Genomic DNA, 27,966 nt, shown 5'->3' with positions numbered 1-27,966 from the left:
CCCCCAGTGGGTGCTGTAGCAATCCAGGGAGGTGGTGATGGCCAAAGGTGCATTTGGGGGAGGTGAATAACTGTAAGGGGGCGGTGATAGTATGAGACAGGGGGCTATAAATAATATTTTTTCTAGAAAGGGGGCAGTAGGCCAAAGAAGTTTGGAAACCACTGCTCTACACCAAACTAATTCACCAAAATTGAAATGGAGATACCAGAACAAGGGCAAAATAAATCAAGAAAATTTTCAGAAATGATTATACCAAACTTCATGTTTATAATACATCTAGAAAACTAAAATGATTATCTAAAAAGCATAAAATACTAGAATAAACAAAGCAAGAAATGAATAAACTAGTTTCATCTCAAAAGAGAAATCAGACAACCTATTTAAGAGCTGCCCTACAAAAAGAAAATACCTTTCTACTCCATAAAGAATCACTTCGGAAAAAAATTATATCACACTTTTTTGATAAATAAATAAATAAATAAAAGCCTTAAAGAAGTACAATTAATTTGAATGTGCTTATTATATACAAAACACAATGGTGGGTTATAGAGCTATGCAGACAAAAATGAAAATATTCTATCAGTCAATCAGTAAGCATTTATTAAGCATGTATTATGTATCAGGAACTGTGACTGTTGTTCAGGATACAAAGAGAAAAATTAAACACTTCCTGCCATCAAGGCACTAATCATCTACTACAGAAGATAACATATGCAGACAACATAGTACAATAGAAAGTATACATATAGGATCTGAAGTTATAAGACCTGGGTTTTAACAGATTAGCTGTATAATATACTAAACAAACAAGCACAGTAATCTTGTGATCGATAAACCTAAACATCCCAGCTCTGGGGTTAAGAATTCACAATATGACAAAAACAGTATGAAAAAATAGAAAGCAATTTGGCAGAAAATAGGCATTGACCAACATTTCAAATCTTATACAAAGATAAACTCAAAATACATGCATTATTTAAACATAAAAGATGATATCAGCAAATTAGTGGAGCAGAGAAGAAATCATCCATCAGGTCTACAGATAGGGAAAGAGATTAAGACACATACACAGTAAAAAGCCTCTTTAAAAGTGGAAGACAATATATGTAAAACATTATATATTCTGTTGGACTAAGGTTGATATGTTGTTTAGTTCTGCTGAGATGCTTTTTTGTCTTTTAAAAAAGTGTTCTTGGGGGCAGCTGGGTAGCTCAGTGGACTGAGAGCCAGGCCTAGAGACGGGAGGTCCTAGGTTCAAATCCGGCCTCAGACACTTCCCAGCTGTGTGACCCTGGGCAAGTCACTTGACCCCCATTGCCTACCCTTACCACTCTTCCACCTATAAGTCAATACACAGAAGTTAAGGGTTTAAAATTAAAAAAAAAAAAAAAACTTCTTTAGGTAGGAGAAAGAGGAGATATTGGGAAATCAAGGTGAAATAGAAACAAAAGATATCAATAAAAAGCTGTGGAGGGTGGTAAACTATGATTATAAAAAGCTTTATATGAGACGCCCAATTAAGGCAAATGGTCCTAAGACAATATAAGAATGATTAGAAATATGACATCAGACAAAAAGTTTAAAAGATCTGCTATGATCATATACTATTATGTTCAAAGGAATAATAAACTGGAGGAATTCCATGTGAACTGGAAAGACCTCCAGGAATTGATGCAGAGTGAAAGGAGCAGAACCAGGAGAACATGGTACACAGAGACTGATAGATACACTGTGGTAAAATAGAATGTAATGGACTTTTGTACCAGCAGCAATGCAATGACCCAGGACAATTTTGAGGGACTTACAGAAAAGAACACTACCAACATTCAGAGGAAGAACTACAGGAGAGGAAACCCAGAAGAAAAACAATTGCTTGAAAACATGGGTTGAGGCGGACATGATTGGGGATATAGACTTGAAACCACCACACCAATGCAACTATCAATAATATGGAAATAGGTCTTGATAGATGACACATGTTAAAATCAGTGGGAATGTGCGTTGACTATGGGGGGTGGGGTGGGATTTGGGAGGGTGAAGGGGAAAGTAAGAACATGAATCATGAAACCATGGCAAATTAAAAAAAAAAAAAGAACTTTAGAGTACAAACTTCATCAATGACAACAGAGCTGCCATGTTTGGCAAAACATTATAGACCCTGATGCAGAAGTAGAAAGGTTACAACAGGAAACAGATAGAAAATATAGTTCACTTAGATCAAGTATGTATAAAGGAAGTAATTATTTCTGAGGATGTTGGGAGATTTAAAGTATCTAATTGAGAAGATTCCAGAAGAGACTTGTAACAAGTACTCAAAATGCCATACTTTTTTGGTTTTTTTAAAGAAGGAAATTAAGAAAATATCATAACTCATAAGACTATATATTCCCATTAACAAATTTTTATCAGAATAAAGTGCACAAATCAAAGATGTCATTGTTGTTCTTCAATCATGTCTGAACTCTTTGTAATATGAAGAATTAATCAAACTCTCTTTGTCTATCAATCAGCAACTTTAAAGTAAATCAATCAAAAACTTTAAGTACCTCTACTTAATACCTTACCAGTCACTAAGTATGAGAGTTCACAAATCACTTGCTAGAGTGGTGACAACTCCAGAGGCCACTACCTCCTCCTTAAGCAGTGCTAGGCAAATTGAAAGACTTCGATTGGGTGAGGAGATGGAGACAGGAATGGAGAAGTAGTAGTAGCATTTGAAGAGGTGATCTGAAGCAGCAGTGTTTCTTTACAGATTAGGGAGGAGGCCTTTTTCTCCCTCTCACCACTGGTGAGATTTTTCTGATCTTCAGCTACACTTGTGGCCGTCTGACCCTTGCCATCAAATACCATGGTCAGCAATGTCACCAACAAAACTGATCCTCGTTCCATGAACTCTGGTGTCTTCATTGGGAATCTCAACGCTCTGGTTGTTAAGAAGAGTGATGTTGAGGCCATCTTCTCAAAATATGGCAAGATTGTGGGCTGCTCTGTTCATAAGAGGTTTACCTTTGTTGAGTTATGAGTGAAATGCCCATGCTACTGTGGCAGGAGAAGATGGCAGAATGATTGTCTGCCAGGTACTAGATATCAATCTGGCCAGAGAGCCAAAAGTGAACCAAGGAAAAGCAGGTGTGAAGCATTATGCAGTGGAGATGTACGGGTCAGTACCAGAACACCCTTTTCCATCCCCTCTACTCAGCTCTTCCATTGACCTGGATTATGATTTTCAAAGAAATTATCATAAGAGGATGTATAGCTACTCAGCACATGTACCACCTCCTCCTCCCATTGCTCGGGCAGTGGTGCCCCCAAAACGCCAACACGTGTCAGGAAATAATTCTCACAGAGGCAAAAGTGGCTTTAATTCCAAGAGTGGGCACAGGGCTCTTCATCCAAATCTGGCAAGTTGAAAGGTGATTTTCAGACAATTAAGGAGTTAACCCAGATAAAACAGAAAGCGGATTCTTTATTGGAGTCTGGAAAAAAATTGAGAAAGAGCAAACAGCTGGAGTTGATTAATGATGATAAAAAAGAAGCTGAAGGAGAGGATGACAGAGACAGAGCCAATAGGGAGGACTACTCTTAAGCACATGTTGGGGCTTTAGAACTCTCATCTCATTATTTCTTCATCTAGGTGCTTGTCTTTGATAAAACTTTTCAACAGATCCTCTCCCTTAGTATATTTCAGCACACGTTCACTGTTGTACCCAACTTTATTCTTCCCATGTTCATTAATTCTACTCTACACCTAGTTCCTTTGCCCACTTCCTTCAGTTCTCCTAGTAATTACATTAAGTATCCTGTAATTTTGCTCTTTTAATTTTGATACCTCTTCGTGACTTAACAATAAAAAGGATGTATGGTTTAAAAAAAAAAAAAACCACTGCAAATTGTTCCCATGAAGTGGAGAAGGGACAAGAAGTGATGTGGAAAAAGGGCTATAAAAAATCCTGAACTTCCTGTCCAAGGAACTTCTCTTTTGGAGTCTCTGCTCCTTTGAAGGATGGCTCCTTTGGGTTTTTGGACTTCAACTTGAAGCTTTGGGCTTTTTGACTGGAGTTTTCAGCTTCGGGACTTCAACTTTCAGCTTTAGAGCTTTGAGTCAGAGACTTTCTTGTTAGGTTCGCTACTGTCTCCATGAGCTCTGAGGGTTTTTCTGCATTTCTGCATTCTGCATCTTGCCTGGCTGGATCCTGCCCCGCTTGCTGGTGAGTGACTAGGATTCCCACATGGAGATTGGAACTCTGTTGGGAATGAGCTTCATTTCACCAGATCAGCATTTAGGGGAGGCTGGGCAGTCTCCTTATCTCTTTCCCTTCCACATTTCCCTCTTTTTACTAATATTCCAATGAAACAAAATTGTTAAAAGCTGCTAATAGTTTTCCTGACTTAAGGGATGATAATCAGCAACCACTTTTTAGAACTCTCTTTTTTAGTCAAAATCCCAATTTAACCATTATAGTAATCTTGTAGAACATTGTTCATGGGATTTTCTTGGCAAACATACTGGAGAGGTTTGCCATTTCTTTTTCTAGTGAATAAGCAAAGAGAGGTTAAGCGACTTGCCCAGGGTCACACATTTATTAAGTGTCTGAGGCTGGATTTGGAACTCAAGTCTTCCTGACTCTGTGCCTAGCATTGAACTACTTGCCTGCCTCCTAACTGATTAAAAGGTGTAGAATACAAAATTCCATAAAATTTATTCTTTTTTGACTATAAAATGAATTTAATTTAGTAGAGCAAAAACACTGACTTACCTATTTTAACAGTGTTTCCCATGCATATATGTAAAAGACAACCAAAGATTTCTTTAACATTATAACAAAGATGATCTCCTGATTTTCAATCAGTTGGTTTAACTAGTTCTGATTGTTAATATCAAAGGAAGCATAAAACAGTAAGACTAATATATAATTAAATGTGTGCACCAATTATGGAAGACAGTCTAGATGGTGAGCTCTTCAGATGTTGTTAAATAACATCTACTAATAACACTGTTTATTGAATTATAACCTGGAACATTACAGAATCTCTTAAATTAGATGTACATACATATACGTTTGTGTGTACATAAACTACTATCCTAGGCAACTCTTAATGGCCATGTCTGCCAGATGTCTGTTTTTTTTTAATTTATTTTTTTAAACATTTATTAATATTCATTTTTAACATGGTTACATGATTCATACTCCTACTTTCCCCTTCACACCCCGCACCCCCTCCCATAGCCGACACACATTTCCACTGGTTTTATCATGTTTCGTTGATCAAAACCTATTTCCAAATTGTTATTAGTTGCATTGGTGTGGTGTTTTCGAGTCTACATCCCCAATCATGTCCACCCCAACCCATGCATTCAAGCAGTTTTTTTTCTTATATGTTTCCTCTCCTGCAGTCCTTCCTCTGAATGTGGGTAGCGTTCTTTACCATAAATCCCTCAGAGCTGTCCTGTGCCATTGCAATGCTGCTGGTACAGAAGTCCATTACATTCGATTTTACCACAGTATATCAGTCTCTGTGTACAATGTTCTTCTGGCTCTACTCCTTTCACTCTGCATCAGTTCCCGGAGGTCTTTCCAGTTCACCTGGAACTCCTCCAGTTTATTATTCCTTTGAGCTCAATAGTATTACATCACCAGCATATACCACAATTTGTTCAGCCATTCCCCAATTGAAGGACATCCCCTCCTTTTCCAGTTCTTTGCCACCACAAAAAGCACAGCTATAAATATTTTCGTACAAGTCTGTTTATCTATGATCTCTTTGGGGTACAAACCCAACAATGGTATGGCTGGATCAAAGGGCAGGCATTTTTTTATAGCCCTTTGAGCATGGTTCCAAATTGCCAGCCAGAATGGTTGGATCAGTTCACAACTCCACCAGCAATGCATTAATGTCCCAATTTTGCCACATCCCCTCCAGCATTCATTACTCTCCCCTTCTTTCATTTTAGCCAATCTGCTAGGTGTGAGGTGATACCTCAGAGTTGTTTTGATTTGCATTTCTCTAATTATTAGAGATTTAGAACACTTTCTCATGTGCTTACTGATACTTTTGATTTCTTTACCTGAAAATTGCTTATTCATGTCTCTTGCCCATTTATCAATTGGGGAGTGGCTTGATTTTTTATACAATTGCTTTAACTCCTTGTATATTTGAGGAATTAGACCCCTGTCAGAGTTTTTCGTTATAAAGATTTTTCCCCAATTTGTTGTTTCCCTTCTGATTTTGACTACATTGTTTTTGTTTGTACAAAAGCTTTTTAGTTTAATATAATCAAAACCATTTATTTTACATTTTGTAATTTTCTCTAACTCTTGCTTGGTTTTAAAGTCTTTCCTTTCCCACAGATCTGACAAGTATACTATTCTGCGTTCACTTAACTTATTTATAGTTTCCCTCTTTATATTCAAGTCATTCACCCACTCTGAATTTATCTTGGTGTAGGGTGTGAGATGTTAATCTAAACCTAATCTCTCCCATATTGTTTTCCAAATTTCCCAGCAGTTTTTGTCAAATAGTGGAGTCATGTCCCCAAAGTTGGGCTCTTTGGGTTTATCAAACACTGTCTTGCTGATGTCATTAACCCCAAGTCTATTCCACTGATCCTCCCTTCTATCTCTTAGCCAGTACCATATTGTTTTGATAACTGCTGCTTTATAGTGTAGTTTAATATCTGGTACTGCTAGGCCCCCTTCCTTCACATTTTTTTTCATTATTTCCCTTGAAATTCTTGATCTTTTGTTATTCCAAATGAAATTTGTTATAGTTTTTTCTAATTCAGTAAAGAAGTTTTTTGGTAGTTTGATAGATATGGCGTTAAATAGGTAAATTAATTTGGGTAGAATGTTCATTTTTATTATGTTAGCTTGTCCTACCCATGAGCAATCAATGGCTTTCCAATTGTTTAGATTCAGTTTTATTTGTTTGGAAAGTGTTTTGTAGTTGTTTTCGTATAATTGCTCTGTTTGTTTTGGTAGATAGATTCCCAAGTATTTAATATTGTCTAGGGTGATCTTAAATGGTGTTTCTCTTTCTACCTCTTGCTGCTCTAGTGTGTTGGAAATGTATAGAAATGCTGATGATTTATGTGCATTTATTTTGCATCCTGCAACTTTGCTGAAGTTGATTATTTCTACAAGCTTCTTAGTTGATTCTCTAGGATTTTTTAAGTATACCATCATATCATCTGCAAAGAGTGATAGCTTAGTCTCCTCAATGCCCATTTTGATACCTTCAATTTCTTTTTCTTCTCTAATTGCTACTGCTAGTGTTTCTAGTACTATGTTGAATAATAGAGGTGATAATGGATATCCTTGTTTCACTCCTGATCTTATTGGGAAGGCTTCTAATTTATCCCCATTGCATATGATGCTTGTTGATGGTTTTAGGTATATACTGTTTATTATTTTTAGGAAAGGTCCTTCTATTCCTATACTTTCCAGTGTTTTCAATAGGAATGGACGCTGTATTTTGTCAAAGAGTTTTTCAGCATCTATTGAGATAATCATGTGGTTTTTGTTTGTTAGACTGTTGATATGGTCAATTATGTGGATGGTTTTCCTAATCTTGAACCAACCTTGCATTCCTGGTATAAATCCCACCTGATCATGTTGGATGATCTTCTTAATTACTTGCTGGAGTCTCTTTGCTAGTATTCTATTTAAGATTTTTGCATCTATGTTCATTAGGGAGATTGGTCTGTAGTTTTTTTTCTCTGTTTTTAATCTCCCTAGCTTTGGAATCAGTACCATATTTGTGTCATAAAAGGAATTTGGTAGGACTCCTTCTTTGCTTATCATATCAAATAATTTGTATAGTATTGGGATTAGTTGCTCTTTGAATGTCTGATAGAATTCACTTGTGAATCCATCATGTCCTGGTGATTTTTCCTTAGGGAGTTCTTTGATGGCTTGTTCAATTTCTTTTTCTGATATGGGATTATTTAGGTATTCTATTTCTTCTGCTGTTAATCTAGGCAATTTATATTTTTGTAAATATTCATCCAAAATACCAGCTTCCAGTCTTATTCATTAATTCAATAGTTCTTTTACTTTTGATTTTATTAATTTCTCCCTTGATTTTTAGTATTTCTAATTTAGTTTTCATCTGGGGATTTTTAATTTGCTCACTTTCTAATTTTTTGAGTTGCATGCCCAATTCATTAATCTCTGCTCTCCCTAATTTGTTAATATATGCACTCAAGGATATAAATTTCCCCTCTAGTACTGCCTTGGCTGCATCCCACAGAGTTTGGTAGGATGTCTCATCGTTGTCATTCTCTTCAATGAAAGTGTTGATTGTTTCTATGATTTCTTCTTTGACTAATTGGTTTTGGAGAATCATTATTTAATTTCCAATTAGTTTTTGATTTGCCTGTCCAGGTGCCCTTACTAATTATTATTTTTATTGCATTATGATCTGAGAAGGTTACATTTATTATATCTGCTCTTTTGCATTTGTTTGCAATATTTCTATGCCCTATCCACTCTTTGTGAATGTACCATGTGCGGCTGAAAAGAAGGTGTATTCCTTTTTGTCCCTATTTATTTTTCTCCACATATCAATTAAATCTAATTTTTCTAGGACTTCATTGACCTCTCTTACCTCTTTCTTATTTATTTTTTGGCTTGATTTATCTAGACCTGACAGAGGATTATTTAGATCTCCCACTATTATGGTTTTACTATCTATTTCCTTCTTGAGCTCTGCCAGTTTCTCCTTTATGAATTTGGATGCTATGCCACTTGGTGCATACATATTGAGTAGTGTTATTTCCTCATTGTTTATACTGCCTTTAATCAGGATGTAATGACCTTCCCTGTCTTTTTTAATCATATCTATTTTTACTTTGGCTTTGTCAGAAATCACAATTGCCACTCCTGCCTTCTTTTTCTCATTTGACGCCCAAAAGATTTTGCTAAAGCCCTTAACCTTAAACCTGTGTGTGTCTACCCGCCTCATATGTGTTTCTTGTAGACAACATATGGTAGGATTTTGGTTTCTGATCCACTCTGCTATTTGCTTCCGTTTTATGAGGGAGTTCATCCCATTCACATTCAGAGTTACAATTATCAGTTGTGTATTCACTGACATTTTTGTATCCTCCCCTAGACCCACCCCTTCTTCTTACACTATTTTCTTTTAAACCAGTGGTTTGCTTTGAGCCAGTATCCCTTATCCCCTCCCTTGAGTGACTTCCTTTTCTCCCCCCTCCCTTGTTATTCCCCTCTTTTTGTTTTTTAAAGGCCTAATGAATTCCCTCCCCCTTCTTCTCCCCTCCTCCCCTTGACCTCCCCATTCCCCTGCTCCCCTTCGTTTATCCCTTATGTCTTTCTCAGTAGGGTTAGAGTTTTTTATCCGAATGGATAATAAAGCTACTCTTCCCTCTCCGGGTTGATTACACTGATAGTAAGGTTTGATTATTACCTCTTAATGCTCTCTTCCTCTCCTTCTTATAATAGTATTTATCCCCTCCCCTTCCCATCCCCTCTTTGTGTGCAATAGAATATCCTATTTTTCTTATTTACTCAGATTTTTCTTGGTGTCCCCTACTATTCCCCCCCTCTTTCCCACCCCCCATGTCTTCTTAGGCCATTTAGTATCCTGTCTTCTCCCTATGAATTATTCTTCTGGTTGCTATAATAGTGGATATTATAATAGTGAATAGAGTTCACTACAGAGAATTATACATAGCATTTCTCCACATAGTAATACAGATAATTAGATCTTATTTAAGCCCTTAAAGAGTCAAGTTTAAAAAATTATGAGTTTTCTTTCTTTTCCCTCTGTTTCTTATTTACCTTTTCATGTTTCTCTTGATTTTTGTGGTTGGGTATCAAACTTTCCTTTTAGTCCTGGTCTCTTTTGTGCAAAAACTTGGAACTCTTCAATTTTGTTGAATGCCCATGCTTTCCCCTGGAAGTATATAGTCAGTTTCGATGGGTAGTTGATCCGTGGCTGAAGGCCCAGCTCTCTTGCCTTTCTGAATATCGTGTTCCAAGCTTTGCGGTCTTTTAGCGTGGAGGCTGCCAGATCCTGTGTGATCCTGATTGATGCTCCTTGATATTTGAATTGTCTCTTTCTGGCTTCTTGTAAGATTTTTTCTTTTCCTCGGAAGCTCTTGAATTTGGCTATTATATTCCTTGGCATTGCCCTTTCTGGGTCTAGTGTAGAGGGTGATCTATGGATCCTTTCGATGTCTATATTGCCCTCTTGTTGTAGAACTTCAGGATAATTTTGCTGAATAATTTCTTTTAGTATGGAGTCCAAGTTTCTACTAATTTCTAGTTTTTCAGGAAGACCAATGATTCTCAAATTGTCTCTTCTAGACCGGTTTTTTTGGTCTGTCACTTTCTCATTGGGATATTTCATGTTTCCTTCTATTTTATCCCTCCTTTGACTTTGTTTTATTTGTTCTTATTGTCTTGAGAGATCATTAGCTTCGAATTGCTCAATTCTAGCCTTTAGGGACTGGTTTTCGGCTATAATCTTTTGGTTTTTGGGTATGATCTTTTGGTTTTCCTTTTCAATCTGGTCATTTCTGGTGTTCAATTTGCTTATCAGTTCATTTGATTTCTTAGCCTCATTTTCCAATTGCAAAATTCTGCCTTTTAAACTGTTATTTTCTTGCCTGATTTCCTTTTGAGCTATTTCCCATTTCTCTAGCCAAATCTTTTCCAACTTTTTCATCATCTCATATTTGAACTCTTCAAGAGCTTGTGACCAGTTTTCATTATTTTGGGAGGGTCCGGATGCTTTTTTGTTCTCCTCTTCTGTTTGCTCGGTTGTCTGGATTTTCTCTGTGTAAAAGTTGTTGAGTGTTAAAGATTTCTTCTTCTTGTTGTTAATCTTTCTCTTTCAGCCTTCCTGATTCTGGGTTGCCATTGTTAGCCCAGCCCGGTCTCAGGTTTATCCTCACACTGACTCAGGTCTGGTTTTTCTCAAGGTCAGGCCCCCTGGTGGACCCCCTTGCTTGATCCTCTGCCGGAGGCTCCTTTACAAGTCTCAGGGCGCTGCTTCCACAGTCGTATACCTGTCTGTATTGGTTCCCCACTCAGGGTTTCAGAGCCTTTGCTCACGCGCCTGTGTCTGCCTGTGCTCGCACCTGCGCTCTGTGTCCGCACTCAAAGTCTGTACGCGTTCTTTAGCCTTTTGGGGTCCTAAGTCTTGCTGCTCTCAGGAACAGGCCCTGGAGCTGCCAATGACTCAATGGGTTCCCCAAACTTGCTCTATTTCTCTTGAACTGGCTTTGGCGTTGTAGGTGGTGTGTATGTGTGTGTGTGTGTGGGGGGGGTTGCTCAGCTCGCGATTTAGCAAGAGCTGTTTCACCCCTTTATAGCATGGAAATGCCCCGATTCCACATACCTTTCACACTGCACCCTGTTGTGGGGTCCCTCCATTCGTCTGGATTTGTTTTTATGTCCCCTTGAGGAGTCCTGTATGTTTCGGTTAGGAGAGGTTAAGCGCTGCTTTTTATTCTGCTGCCATCTTAACCTAAGAGATGTCTATCTTTTTTACATGCCAGGGTCCTTCCCCTAAGTCTCTGGACAATGTATTGATACTAATATGTCAAAAAGACCTTTTATCGGATATCTCTTGTTCTCACCATATAACACTAGCCCACTTTGCTTTTCAGTCACACATCTCTCTGACATTCTTTATTCCTCTTCTTGTGTACAGTATACTTCCTTAATCATATTAAAATCTAAATTCAGGCTCACTAGATGTCTCCATATTGCTTTTTGGGTGATTCAACTTTATATCATTATTAGGTTCTTGGAAGGACAGCTAGGTGCCACAACAGATAGAACACTGGGCATAAGTTCAAATCTAGTCTACATAATAGCTATGTGACCCTGGTCAAGTTACTTAATTCTCTTTGCCCCAGTTTCTTCATCTATAAAATGAGCTAGAGATTATTGAAATTATTTTGAATGAAAATAATCAATAATTTCATTAATGATAGATAATTATGACACAACATATCAAAATTTGGGGAATGCAGCAAAAGCATTACTTAATGGGAAAATTTCTATCTCTAGAAGCTAAAAATAAAAAGAAATAGAAGATCAACAAACTGGGCATGCAATTAGAAAAACAGGTAAAACCCCCAATTAAAAGCAAAATAGAAATGCTGAAGATCTAGGGTCAGATTAATCTTAAGTTTAAAGGCTAAAAACAAAAAACTGGTTTTTGAGGGAGAACAAAACCAGATATTTATAATAGATAAACCACTGGCTTAAAAAAAAAATGAAGAAAATCAAATTACCAGTATCAAAATTGAAAAAGGTGAATTAAGAACCAAAGAAGAAATAAAAGCAGGTATTAGGAGATATTATGCCCAATTAAACACCAATTTAGAAAACTATGAATTATCCAGATTAAAAGGAAAAAGAATAAATAATGATATAATAATTGAACAAGCCATAAAAGACCTTGGGGGAGGGGAATAATATCAAATTCAAACTATACTCAAAGCTATAATCATCAAAACAATTTGATATGAGATACGAAATAAAGCAGTTGATCAATGAAATAGATTAGCTATATAATATAGAGAAGCTAAGTGATTCTTTTGCCTTAGAAGCTTCTCCCATTGTACCACATCCCCCTTTCAGGACTTTCAGCTTACAAGACTGACAGGCTGCCTACTGTGCTAAAGAGACACTTAGCTTTTACCCTAGGGTTCATTATTCAGTCTGCAACTGCTAGCCTGAGATTCCTTTCTGGGTGGATTCTCATGGGAACAGGGAACAAGCACAAGCTTTGGGGGTCTCCAACTTACAAGCTATTCCTAAAACTTGGGGTTTATCAGATCTCACTAGGCCACAAGTTTGGGGTCTCTAGATTCCCCATTGACATAGGTATGTAACACTTGGCAAGTCACTGAACCCTGTTTGCCTCAGTTTCCTCATCTATAAAATGAGCTGGAGAAGAAAACCAAATTCATGGCAAAAATTTGAAAAATTAAGATGGGGAGAAGAGGAACATCCTAGCAGTTTCCTCGATAGAGTAATAGAGGCAGCCGAGACAATCCTGGGACTACGTGATACTCATGCCCAAGACACCATAGATCATATCCATAGGCAATTTGTAAAGGGAACATCAATCCCAATACAAAATTACTTTAGACAAAACTGTCCACAGTGGGAATCACTGCCACTGTATGTAAGACAACATGCTTCCTACATCCATGATTCAAAGCAAAAGGAAGCAAGGATAGCAAGACAAACTGAATCAGACAAAGATGAAATCATAGCTGATTTCAAAAGGCAATTGAAACATACCAAAAGAGAAAAAGAATTGGAGGAAGTAAAAAATTTTGCCCTCCAAACTAGTAGGAACCAAAATCAATACAGGCAACCTACAATTAACACCCAAAGACCAAAATCATTTCCCCCATGGTGCTTTCTTTGTGGACGTCCAGGTCATATTTTAAAATTTTGTAGATTTAGACAACAAATTGATTTTTCCAAAAATGACAATTATAATCAGAGACAGAAGTACAAAAAGGACCTATTACAACACAAAATGGTCCAAAAACAATAATGATTCAAAGAGAAATGAGGAGAGCAAACATGATAGTTCATGCTGTAGCCATACATGCAAGAAATTTAGCCAAACCCCATCCCTAGAAGAAATGGAAAGGTACATACAAATGGGAACAAAGCCAAAGTCACTATGAATCAAGGTTCCTAATTTTAAAAGTTCTAATCCTTATAATTTGGGTGTGAGAGTGTGTAGCTTGAGTGAGAAAAATAATATTGAAATACTGGGCAAAACAAAACAGGTGTCTAATGCAAGCTACACACAGAATATCAAGATATGTCTGTGGTAGATAATCAACAATGGGAAGAAATAATGCAGATGCGCAGAGAAATATATGGCAATAGTGAGGATAACTATATAAGGGATCAGCTTTCTCATTCCATCACAAAAAATTTGGATGAGAAGCATAAGGATCATACAAGCACTGACAAAAACTTGCAATCTTGTTCAAAGTCATCAAAACCTCAAATTCCTCTCTTTATTCCAAGTCAAAAACAAAGGGGCAACTTGGATAAAGAACATTATGGGGAGGATTTACAATGTATCCAGAAAAGAATGCATTCAGTAACCTCGGGGAAGTTAAATGCCAAAATTCTATCCCATTCACTTGCTTCAGACATGTCACAGAAAGAGGTTAGAGAGCAAACAAATCATTTCGTTGGCAAAAACTTAAGACTTAAAGACACAACCTGCTAAGTTGCTGGATGATAACAGCTGTTTAGGAAATTTTACATCCACCTTTCTCAACCCCTTAGCTGAAGAATTCCAACCAAAAACATGGGGAACAGAAAAGGAGCAGTTGTTATCCCCAGTAACAAGTGTGACTAATAACAGCAATAATGAAGCTTGGTCAGTGATTGAAGATAAAACACATCTAACTTCAGTCACATAAACTTCAGGGCAAGATAGGGAACATCAGTCAGCTTTTAAGTCAGTAGTTGTACCTGAAGTGTTGAAAGGAACACAATCTAACAACCATACATTCCTGGATACTACCGAAGGAAAAATTTCTGATTTGAACCCTGATAGTTCTTTAAATAGCAGAGTGGAAGGTATATCAAATCAAACCTCCATTTCTGAAGCCCTTAAAGAAAGCCAAAATAGAATTTGCAAGAATGACAGTGACTTACAAACTCTCGATGGGAGAATACTCTTTAAGCCTGCTTTCTGTATTTCTGATTCTAAACTGAACTTGCCTAATGGTGCTATAGGAAATTTGATTTTAGAGACAAAAGACCATACGCAACACAGAATCAATGATAAGTGTACACAAAATACTGAGGATTCTTTATTACCCCTAGTGCCAGTGAAGTCCAATGACAGTGGAGAACCATTAGTTACCCTAGAAATTGGGGGGGGGGGCGCGGTACACTATGAAGGACTAGTGGACACTGGTGCGACTTGTTCCGTTTTACGCAAGGCACCCAAAGGATGCCAATATCAAGGCAGTTTGAGAGTAAGAGGAGCTTCTGGGGTAGCACAACAAGTCCCGAAGCTAAAAGTTAAAATGGTAAAATTCGGACCTCTAATTCTCGAACACACCTTATTGAGCCACTATGTCCTTCGAACCTCATGGGACGAGATCTCCTATGCAAATTAGCTGCCACCATCCAATGTCAACCGGATGGACAAATTTATCTCCACCTACCCAAAAGATCTCTAAAACACCATCCCATTTTATTTTTAGACCCATGTAGTGAGGAACCATCATACCAATCAACTGATAACATTTATAAGGTTCCTGATGATATTCCTGATTATGTGTGGGCTAAAAAATTTAGCTTCAATTTGTGATGGATTCATCCTAGAAAAAGGCTCCAGAAGAATTTCCCAAAAGAGAACACAAGATATACAAAATTTGAGTTTGCCTAAGACCAAAAGGCAGCTTAGGGCAATTATAGGAATAACAAGTTTCTGTAGAAACTGGATTCCAGGTTATGCTCACATTGCAAGACCTCTGATAGAGCTAACCAAGAAGGAAGTTCCAGAACCGTTAAAGCTAAATAAAAATCATATCCATGCATTAGAGAAATTAAAATCACTTACTCTATCAGCTCCAGCCCTAGGTATCCCTGATCATAACAAACATTCCTACTGTATGTGCACGAAGATAAAGGGATAGCTTCTAGTGTTCTCACACAAACATTCGGGAATAGACTTAGACCAGTTGCTTTCTACAGCTCTAAATTAGATTCAGTGATTTGTGGTATGCCTAGTTGTCTAAGAGCCATAGCTGCTGTAGCCATCATGATTAGAAAGTCTTCATCCTTGGTATTAGGGGGGTCAATTGAAAGTATTTTCCCAACACCAAGTGGAATCTACTTTGAGAAACACCAACTTACAGGCGTTCACTTCTCAAAGATTATCACGATACCAAGCAATATTGTTGGCTAGTGAAAATATAACTTTTCACCGGTGCAGAAATTTAAATCCTGCTACTCTGATTCCAGATTTACCTCTGGAAGGAGAAAGTCTACACATCTGTGAAGACGCACTTAACATCATGCATAAAACAAGACCTGATTTAGATGATAAGCCAATGAAAGACCCCGATATTACCTTATTCACAGATGGATTGTCATATATAGTAGACAATCAGAGATATACCAGAGCAGCCATAGTGACAGCCTCTGAAACCCTTTGGTACTCATCATTACCATCTACCATGAGTGCTCAAGGAGCAGAATTAATGGGTCTGATCCACGCCCTGAGAATTGCAGAAAATCACAAAGCTAACATTTTTACCGATTCTCCTTATGCTTTTATAGTTGTGCATCATTCCAGTGAAATCTGGAAAAATCGAGGCTTCATTACTTCCAATGGCAAACAGATAGCATATGGGAATTTAATCAATCAGTTGTTGGATGCAATCCAATTACCAGCCCAAGTGTCAGTCATTCATTGCAAGGCTCATACTAAGATCCAAGTGGAATCAGGGAACAAACGTGCAGATATCACAGCCAAATACGCAGCGAGGTATGGACCACTTACAATTCTGAACTTATCTTTGGTGGAGGAAGATGACCTCAAAAATGCATACTCCCCAAAGGAAGTGAAGAATTGGAAGAAACATCATGGTGCATACTTAACTAACGGAGTTTGGCTGGGGGCAAATGGGAAACCTATGTTGCCTAGATCCCTGTATTTCACCTTTTGCAATGCACTACACCAAAAAGGGCATTATGGAAGTCTGGGCATGGCAGATTCCATCAATAGGTATTGGAATGCAAGGGGCATATATGAAGTTGCTATGAGAGTTTCACAGAGGTGCAGAATTTGTATGCAATATAACCAGACAATTACAAAAGTCCACAGTCTGGGAGGCAAACCACTAGCCTATACACCATTTGAATGCTTACAAATTTGATTACATCACAATGCCAAGGAGTCAAGGTTATAGATATGCTTTAGTAATAGTGGATAGATTAACTAAATGGCCAGAAGCTTTTCCAGCAAAACGTAACACCTCAGCTTTTGTTGTGAAAATCTTACTGAGAGAATTAATACCTAGATTCTCTATACCATTACATATTGCGTCAGATTCTGGGTCTCATTTCGCGAATAAGATTTTAGCTACAGTTTATGAAACATTAGGAATTAAAAGACATCTTCACTCAATATTTAGACCCCAGTCAAACGGACAGATTGAACAGGTGAATAAATCTCTGAAAAATCTTGTAGCAAAATTTAGTGCAGAATCTCACATGAAATGGCCTGATACATTACCATTAGCACTATTCCACCTAAGAAGTCAACCCAACAGCATCACACACATTTCACCATTTGAAATGCTATACGGACATCCACCATTCCATGGCAAAGCACCTCAAAGCATTCACAAATTATCACACCTAGGTATGGAATGCAAACTCTACGAATATATCAAATTACTCAAGCAACGATTAAATCAACTCCACAAATTAGGCTTGATACATCAAAGAGTACCCTTTGATTTTAATCTACACAACTTCCAACCCGGAGATTATGTTTACACCAGAAACTTTGCTAGGAAATCTGTGTTAGAACCCAAGTGGCTTGGACCTTTCCAAATTATTCTAATAACTCCAAGTGCAATCAAAATTAAAGGAAAGGATCCTTGGTTCCATGTCACTCATGTCAAGCCAGCAAAAGACATGTCCCAACAACAACCACAAGACCAAGTTATTATACATCACAAAGATAAATTAGCACCAACCAATCAATCAAATAAATCCTTAGAAAGTCCACAGCCTATACATGAGACCATAGAACCAGAGCAGCAATTAGAACAACAATCAGAGCATGAATCAGAACCACAATCAGACCAAGAACCACCGAACAATAGATATTACACCAAATTTTACACTCAAAAGATTATCCCAATCCCAATTACATCTTAAAAGAATCATCTGTAAACCATGTAAACCACAATGAAAAAGAATCAATGGCAGAAGAAGACACAACATTTGATTTGCAATCAATCCAAGACCTAGACATTGACACTGACAAATAAATGAATGCACAAAAGACTTTATCACGAACTCTTTTGTTACCTGTAATTATCTTTACTAAACAACAACAACAAAAAAAAAGAAGAAGAAAAGATTAATCACATTTCATAGACATTTGAACTTTGTTCCTGAAACAAGTCAACACACCAGAACATCAGTTCCAGTGCAAGATGACAAGCACTGGTACATCAAACGACACAAGTCAACACAACAGAACATCAGTTCCAGTGTGCAAGTTGACAAGCGCGGGTACATCGAATGACACAAGTCAACACAACAGAACATCAGTTCCAGTGCAAGTTGACAAGCGCGGGTACATCAAATGACACAAGTCAATACAACAGAAACATCAGTTCCAGTGTGCAAGTTGACAAGCGCGTGGGTAACATCAAATGACACAAGTAAGGCATTGCTGACTTCGCAGATCATCACAAGGACAGTAAACCTGAGGACTACAAAAAACATCCGTGATCGAATACACAATCGGTGTATGGGACAACAAACCACACTGTGAAGAGGAGCATCGGAACAGCATTGGACCCATGCATTTGAAAAACATAACTTACACCCAATAGAATTCTCACTGCATCCAACACTTTAGATTCCATCCACACAGTACATACACTTTGCAGAAGAATTCTGGTGGAGTAAGTATGTAACACTTCATTACACGGAAAGGTCACACTAGACAACACATAGAACATTTTCTGACTTCACATCTACATATAAAACATAAACTTTCACTTATGAGAGAAGAACTTGTCTGCCTTAGCAGACTTTTCCTCTTTGGTTCAGACATCTACTCAAATCACCTAACATTCCTCGTAAATAATGTATATATGTATATATTTGCTTACTAACCCTTAGCAATAAATTTTACTAACACACAGGGACAGTTAGTTAGCTTGATAAGTTAGAACAGGGACAGAAATTTTCTAAACTTTCTTTGTAAATACTGTACATAGCTTAAGTCTATAGTTTAACCAAAAGACTTACAAAGAATATTAGTCTTCCTTATTCTTACTAACATTTCTAACATAGGCATAATTGTACTAACATATCCATATACTAACTTTAGGAAGATGAATTAGAATTTGGAAATTTAGATTGCAAAATTTTTCTTTATTGATACTTTTGTTGCTAGTTCATGAAATTAGATAAGTACATAGACAGAAGTGATTACTTTGTTTTAGTTATCAAATGTTAACTTTAAGACTGTTTGTGAATGTTTGCATTTAATCTGCTTTTCTTTTCTGTTCAAAATTTTTTCAAAACTGAAACCCCATTACTTTCCTATGCCTTTCCCACAACCCATCTTAGTTTTAACTTAGACTAGTCTTAGCATAGTTTAGGAGTAAGCAACCCTTTTTATTATTTTACAAAACTTAGATAGGGATAAGAGCATAGTTATAATTTAGCTTAGAATAAGAGTAGTAACCCCTTAGATCTTAGCAACCAGAAAATGTTGCAAGCTGCAATTTTTCCAAAAAACATATGAGCAGATCTGTAATGCAAGGTGGCTAACAGAAACTTTTTGCTTCTGTAATTTCTAACGGTCACAAAAAGTCAGTTAAACATATTAGAATGTTCGGAAAGTCAGTTAGAACTTTAGGCTATAAATAGAGGTTTGCCTTCTGGCTTTCGCTGTGGCTGGAGGCTTTTGCTTTGGCCTTTCGGCTTTGGCCTAATTGCTTCGGCCTTGGCTTGTGCTTATTTTGTTTTGGGGAAATTTGGACTTATCTCATTTCTCTGAACCTCTTCCTGATCTACCATCTCCATCCCTCCCCTTCCCTGATTTTCCTTTGGGTTCTGATTGGAAGGGAGGGCTTGATGATTGAACACTGTGGGTTTTAGTTTCTTTAGATAATTGGAGTATCCTCAAATAAGTTATCCCTAGGTTTGATAAAGACTTTATTTAAAAGGCAGTCAAATCTTCCTGACTGGGAGAGCTGGTCTCTCTGTCTAAACCTCTCCACGACCCATCCCCCACCCTCACCCCTCTTCCTAGCAGCAGTTAGAAAATCCTGAACCCCTCTCCCTTTCTGACTGACCCTGGTATTAATAAATCCCCTTGTTACCTCTTCAAACCCTGTGGTGAGTCATTGTGTCGAAAATTAAGACAAGGGCCCAAAGGAAAGAATCATTTTCCTTTATTTCTTGAAACAACTGGGGCATCCATCTTGGCAGGAAGTACCCACCTTCAAGACTTCCTCCAGCCATCAGTTTGACTGGCAGGGAGGGGCCCTCTCGACCCCTCCCTCAAGAGACTTTGAAACTAACTGGAGAAACCCTCTAGTCAAGCCTAAAGGTTTCTTACTGGCTCTAGTTTCCTCCCTGTATTCTTTGTCTCAAGCCTCTGAGAATAAACCTGTTTGAGCTGCCTCTCCTACATACCCCATTTCCTTTATCTCCTATATACCTAACCATACCTTCATTCCTCCTCCAATCACCTTATAATCACCCTAATATTCCCCTTTATCCTTCCACACACCCACCTACTCAGCTTATTTACATTCTTTTTTCTTAACATGGGCTAGGGGCCAGAGCCACCTATTTCTGGGGGAATAAAGGGTTAATACAAGAGTCATGAGTCCAAGTATTCTGCCCTTCCAGTTTTATAGAGGTGGGGGTGGTTAAGATGGCTGTAGGGACCCTCCTCATTGCTGGGTGTGTGATTTCACTATTCTCCTTTGAAGGATTAGGGAAGATCTGATCAGCATATTCCCTTAGGACTTGATGAATAGGGCTCAGCCCTAGGTTTGCTCAGGAGGTAATTTTAATAAGGGTCAGTAGAATAAGAAGCCTAGACCCAACCAATTCATTACTTACAAAAGCAGGACTATTCCATGTTCTATTCACCCAGTAAGGGTGTCCACAAAAACTAAAAGGACTTTCTACCTTTTGCAGGGTGGCAGGGGCAAAGAATCTATCCCCAATCTGAGGGGAGTGGCCTACAACACTTCTCTGCTCAGCTCCTGGGAGTCTAGGGGTGGGGTGGTGGTGCATTCAGCCCCTGCCACAGTGGAAAAAGGCTAGAATGCCCCACCCCCTATGTTTGGGGCAGGACCACCCTCCCAGCTGGCCAACCCAGGGGCCTGCACATGCCCATGGAGAGACCACTGTATGCCATCTTTGGTACATGTACCATAGGTTCGCCATCACAGGCTATATATGTGTGTGTGTATATATATATATGTGTATATGTGTGATTTCACATGTTCTCTGATTTCTGTTTTGCTAGTAAACTGAATTGTTTTCTTGGCTAAAAAAAATACCATTCCCCTTCATATGTGGTTTTTAATAAGTTTTTGTTGAGCCATTTTACTTTTACATTATCATAATTATTCTCAGTATACTTCTCCCTATGCATCCAAGAGGGTTATCATATGTAATAATATTTTTTCTCCATTGTTTGCAAGCCTTTCCAAAGAGGATTTTTCTCACTGTCTTCATTATCCAACCTCTCTTTTTGTCTACTTTAGACCCTCATTCTCTGGTTCCTATACTTATAATTAACTAATCTTATAATTCTCATGCAATCAAAACTTCTGAGATACACATTCTGGGCTTATAGGGAAGCCTAGCTCCCAACTCCTGTGGGACAGCATGGCCATCCAGGTCACCCAGTTTCAAGTTGACACCCCCTCAAAGTCTCCCAGTGTATATTCGGCCCCAAGGGAGAGCTGGAAGAGAGACTCACATCATAGACTCTTTCTCATCTCCCTTCTATCACAACATTCGGGAACTGTCTCTTTTTATTCTTACACTAATCTTATAATTCTCATGCAATGAAAACTTCTGAGGTACACATTCTGGGCTTTCCCCTCTAAGGAGTTACAGGCACTGATTGTAGAGTTTTTCTCATAGATTCCCCTTTTTCATTTTGCCTCTCTCCCAGAAATATATAAAACCCTGTCAGGTGACAAAGAGGACACTGACCCATAGTAGGCCCTATTTCCTTCCCTGATTATATAATCCACAACTTTTCTATATACTTCATCATTCATATTCTTACTCCATTTGACTCAAAATCTCTTCTCTGGGTCCAGGCCTTCCTACTCTCCTAGGCCTCAGTTGCCCCAGGAGTTTCAACTCCTCTCCTATGCAAAGTATGACAAGTGGTCTTTCAAACACCAAATTCCCCAGAAAACACACAGTACAATGTCCCCACATCTTTTCATAGAAAATCTTTTTTCTAATAAGAGCATTCATCAATAGAACTCCCTCCTACCACCAAAAAGAAGCTTCCTCCTTTCCCCCTACTCTTTTCTCATCCTTACCTCCTCCCTCTGCAACCAACTTCCCTAGAGGATCTTTTTTCCCCAAGAAAACTGCAGAACAAAGGGAAGAAGATAGGATATTATGTGTAGGGGGAAGGGAGACAGTGGAGAACTGAGGAAAAAAGGCTTGAGGGGGAAAGTCCATTATTCAAATAGGCCCAGTTCTATCCTCACAAAAGACACTTGGGGCAGAGACACAGGCTGGTAAACCTTGAATTGCCCAGTGTGTAAGGAAACTTGGAAATTCAGCTGGGGGGGGAGGGAGAGGGAAGGGAGAGGAGTAAAAAGCATTTATAGAACTCCTTCAATGCGCCAAGCGCTGTGCAAATATTATCTCATTTGATCCTTACAACAGTTTTGTGTGAGGTAGGTGCTGTAACTATTGAGGGAGCATGAGGCAGTTGAAATCAGGCAAACAGGTTAAGTGCTAAGGGTCACATAACTTGTAAATATCTGAGGTCAAATTTGAACTTATGTTGATTAGGCCCAACAGTTTATTCACCAAGCCTTCTAAATGCCTCCCCTAGCTCCTCTAAGGAAATCATTGTCAGAAGAGGTAGAAGTCAGAAAAGAAGAAAGAAAAGAAGATAGAAAAAGAGATCGAAATTACTAAAGATCTCAGGAAGAAGAAAACTAAAAAAACTTGAAATAAGCAAATAAATCAAGAGGGAAAAACATTAAAAGCAGAAGAAATTATGGCCTTCAGATCTGGTAAATGACTTAAGGGTAGGCACATTTACTGAGTAAATAATCCAAAGCAAAGATAAACAATCTAACACCTAATGATACAAGGAACCCTGTGGAATCTGAGATTATGGAGCCACAACACACTATTATCCACTGGTTTAAAAGAGACATGAGAATTGTAAGAGCAGAACTTGTGACCTGCATTGCAAAAAAAAAAAAAAAAAAAAAAAAAAAAAAAAAAAAAGGCAGTCTGTGAACTCCTAGACACATATATGTTAAATTGAACAATTCAGTTCAGAAACAAGAAGTTTCATAAGTGACCAGAAAAAAAGACCTTCAAATACAGAAGAAATTCAAATAACATGAAACTATTCTACCAGAAAATGCAAGAGGGAATGGAATAATATGTTCCAAAGAATTGAGAAATAATTGATTTATTGATCAATGATTTATCCAGTTATTTTTATAATCTACCCCTAAATTATTTCCAATCATTATTTCTTAGTGTGATTACATAAGTGATTATTCAATATGCCTATATTCATATGGAGTCAATCAAGTTTGACCATAAAGATTTTGATTTCTTATATCAGACTTTAAGGCCATAAGAAGCAGGTTTAAGACTATATGCTAAAAGCCAGGAGTACACTTGCTTAATCACAAAAATGACCTAGGTATAGGACTTCCACCCATGATGAATAATGTCAACTTGAGGAAGGGGATCATCCAGATCTCTGTCCTCTCATATTTTCCCCTCACCCAACTTGGGGAGATAAGCATTCCACTGCCAATCTTATGACCTCTTAGTATGATGGATGTACATCTTATCACTGTGAGTGATATCCTTTTGTCCCTTTTGTGACTATCTAGTGTCATATTCAAACTCTGGGAGTTGAGTCTCACCTTGATTGACAAGTGGAGACATCAGAATGTTCACAGAGGGCGTGAGGACAAGGGGAAAGGCAGTTGGCCAGAGGATATAAATACCCTGACAGCCATCTGACAGGGCCCTTCAGCTTTGACCCTTGGCCTGGAACCCTTGGCCTTGGACATTGGCCTGATCTTGGAGCAGTGACCTGTGGATATGAGCGTGGGTCCTCTGGTTCTCTCTGAATTCCCCCTAGATATTTAGACATCTCAACCATCATTAGATATTTAGGTTTCTGGGCCCAGGTGGGAACTGGAAAGAGGGAAGGAGAAGAAGCAGAGGGAAGGAAGGGAGGTATTTACTGACGGCTGTAGGACTGACATAACAACTGGCAATATGAAGCTGAGAGGGATCATCGATATCTGTATCAACCAAGCATATTGCTTTCTTTGGTTTGGTCATGGCCAAGCTGAGCCAGAGGAGGTGAAGAACAAGAGCTCCAGCATTACTGAAACAGCCTACAGTCATGAGGGATTAGTGACCGGGGCTCCAATCCGGTCCTGATTATTCCTTTCCCTTATTAACATCTATAGATAAAGTTTATTAAGTACCTTCCCGAAGTGGTTATTACATCACAACCCTTGGGAGAGAGCAACGCAGTCAGATGAAAACATTATCCAAGGCTAATAGAGCCCAATATTAATAATCAATCCAACCCCAGGTGGGACCTGAAAGGGTTACCCATCCACCTGACTTTTAGGGATCCTGCCTGGGCGCTGTTTTCAAGAAGGGCAGTTATAACATCCAGCTGAGTGACAGGATTCGGGTGTCCCTGCACCAGCTATCAAGGGAAACCAAGGCACAGCTTCCCTGATTAACATACCCTATAATAACTATAATAGTAGCTAAAGATACCTTCTTTATAATAGTAGGGAAAGTCCCTAAGTTATTTCAGGAGTCTCATGATGCTTTGTCATTTCCCCTGATTGCCTGATATTGGGTGGGATTCTGCTTACTAGATGATTGCCCAACTTCTGTCTATTGCTAGGGTGTGGGTGGAGATCTACCCACCCACCAATGTGACCATGGCACCACCAGTGAGAATTTGTATTCTATGGTGCAACATCTAGACTGCCCACAAATCTAAAATATGTACTGGGGAGCAATAGAGCATCTCAGATTGTGAACATCCAAGGCCCCATTCTTTAAAGAGGGGCAGGTCACTTTAATAAATGGTTATTGGCTTGAGCTTCAGTTGTTTTATTGCAGATTAGACAAATTTCTGGCATTGTGGAGCATGGAGGCTTTTTTCTAAATGTGTTCAGAGATAGGGGTGAGGGCAGAAGTTAGTTGGAGGTAACAGTGGAGATACAGACCTTCAGTATTATGGAACATTGTTTCACCCTCCCTGAATCAATGTAAATGTGAGTCAGTGATTTTTGTGAAGCTACATTATGAAATAGTGAGGTGAATGAGATGGGTGGTTTCTTCCATTTGGAATCTGGATTTCATCAATGCTAGGAGGAAAAGGATGAGGTCTGAAGCTGAATTTTATCTCAAGCCTGGATACTTGTCCTGCCCCCTTTCCACTCTGTTACTCTGCAGAAATCATTTGTAGGACAAGATGTTGGTCATCATAGCTGGCCTCCAAGACATCACATCCTGAAATCTGCATTTCCAAGGCATTAGAAAGAGGTGTGGGGTTCTTTTGCTGCGGACCCATGGATCGAGTTGCTTAACTTTGTATATTAAACCTTTTTTTGGATTGCAGGTATCCTAGCCTAGTGATGGGCAAAATTTTTAAAGATGGGCCAAAGGAAAGGAAATGCTCATCTGTCAGTCTGTTTCTAAGGCAACTCTTTCGAAGTTTCATTGAACTGTATCCTACTCATTGTATTTGTCATATTAGAAATAATGTCACATGGCTGGATAGAACCTTTCAGGGGGCCGCATCTGGCCCGGGCCATAGTTTGCCCATCACTATCCTAGAGCATGGAGACATTTTGAGGTCACTTTCTATCTAGTGGATAATTTCTATTTTAGAGAGGCTGAAGAGCTAGTAGGGATCAGAAAAAATGTCTAGTTTTCCACCTTCTTGGCCACATGATCACTTCTTATATTTTACACAATTACAATATTTTTCAGAAATATACTTCACACTTTCAAGCTTTTACATGTCATTTTCTCACATAAATTTTTGGCACAAGATTCTTTCCTTTTTCACTTCCCACTGAAATCTTATCTATTATTCAAGATCAACCTCAAATGAAAGCTCAATTGAGGCTTATCATGGTTTTGCCAGGTGAGAAGTCTCTTTAAAAGACTTCTCAGAACTTGTTTTTACTTTCTTTCCTTACTAAATTATAATCCTCTTGATAATAATAATCATGTTTTATTTACTTAATTAAATATCAGGCAAAACCCAAGGCAGACACATAATGTATTAACTTACCTTTAACTATTCAGACGATTTATAATGAACACGAATCACTTAAAGTATAAGTCTAATTATGCAAAGCTATTGCTGTAGGGCAGTGATGGTGAACTTTTTAGAGATGGAGTGCCAAGCCCCACCCCTACTCTCAGACAAAATGCTGTGCCTGCTTGTGCCCCCACCAACACCAAACTCCATGCCCTGCCCCCTACAACTCCCATAGGGAGGGAGAAAGTGCTCCTATTGGGCTGCTGGGTGGAGGGGTGGGTGAAGTGAGGAAAGTCCTCAGTAAGTATAGAAAAGGGGATGGGTGTGGCCCAAGAGTTCTACTCCCCTCCAGCTCTGCAGCCTGTGAGCAGCCTACTTAGCCTGCTATGAGCTCCCATTGTGTGGCTGGGCAGAGAGACAGGGGATGTGAAAAAAAATGTCATTGGGCCCATGGAGAGGGGGAGGGGAGCAGTTCCACCTGAGTCTCTCTGCCTTTCTAGTAACCAACTTGGGTGGCGGTGGGGGGACACATGCCCACCAAGAGTGTTCTATGTGCCATCTTTGGCACCCATGCCAGAGGTTCACCATCAATGTTATAGGAGCAAGCAAATATAAGTTGAAAAAAGAAATCAGATGGGATAAGGGAAAAGGAGAAAAGCAGGGACAATGATGATATCCATTAAAGTTTTAACCCTAGTTTGTATAGCAAGTAGGACCAAAAGGTTAGCCATTTTTCATATATTTACATGTTTTAGAAGTTCAGATGTTGCTCAGTTAATACAGCAGCATAATATTAAAATATCTTTCTTTACTTTTACTCTAAAATTTTTCCTTTTAATGGGTAGTTGGGGTAGAGAATACACAGGAACATTAAAAATCTAGCTACACATATTGTGTTTGTAAAATGTATTTTATGCAAGAAACACATGGAGAAATTAAAATCTATGGAAATCAGAAAAATGATAAATGAAAAAAGATACTCTATTTGAAATATGACATAAGAAATTGTGAACTTTATCAAAGGAACAAATTTAAAGATAACAAATACATAAACCAAATTATCCTTGAGACTTTCTCAAGTCTCAAATCACTTGTCTATCATAAATTATCTATTCAAGTGATTTTCCAAGGGCAGATAGTTAGCACAGTGGATAGATCTCTAGGAGGAGTCAGGAAGACCTGAGTTCAAATGTGACCTCAGATATTTCCTAGTTGTGTGGCCCCAGACAATCATTTAACCCCACTGTCAAGCCCTTACTGTTCTTTTGTCTTAGATACTTAGCACTGTTTCTAAGACAGAAGGTAAAGGCTTAAAAAAAAAAAGATTTTCCTTAAGCAAAATTCCTACCATGTCATTCCCCAATTCAAGAAACCCCAATAGTTTCCAAATTACCAAAGTATATAAACTCCTCTGTTTAATTTTTTTTTTCTTAAACCCTTACCTTCTGTCTTAGGATGGATACCTAGGTATAGGTTTCTAGGCAGAAGAGTGGGTAAGGGCTAAGCAGTTGGGCTTAAGTGACTTAACATGGGTCGTATAGCTAGTGTCTGAGGCCAAAACTGAACTCAGAACTTCCCATCTCCAGGGCTAAGTCTCTAACCACTGAGTCACCTAGCTTCCCACCTCTGTTTACCTTTCTCTTAAAAATTCAATTTTATTTTAAAATC

The 27,966-nt window shown here is 38.4% G+C and overlaps 1 protein-coding gene and 1 pseudogene across 1 annotated transcript in view; one reads left to right on the top strand and one right to left on the bottom strand.

Moving 5' to 3' along the window:
* PTPN4 (protein tyrosine phosphatase non-receptor type 4) overlaps positions 1 to 27,966 on the bottom strand; it is a 244,163-nt gene that overhangs the window by 175,172 nt on the left and 41,025 nt on the right. The window lies entirely within an intron of this gene.
* On the top strand, positions 2,840 to 3,586 carry LOC123242295 (annotated as a pseudogene).

This window comes from Gracilinanus agilis, chromosome 3 (genome assembly GCF_016433145.1).
Source record: "Gracilinanus agilis isolate LMUSP501 chromosome 3, AgileGrace, whole genome shotgun sequence".
NCBI classification, from domain to species: domain Eukaryota; kingdom Metazoa; phylum Chordata; class Mammalia; order Didelphimorphia; family Didelphidae; genus Gracilinanus; species Gracilinanus agilis.
This window is presented reverse-complemented; position numbering and strand designations above follow the sequence as displayed.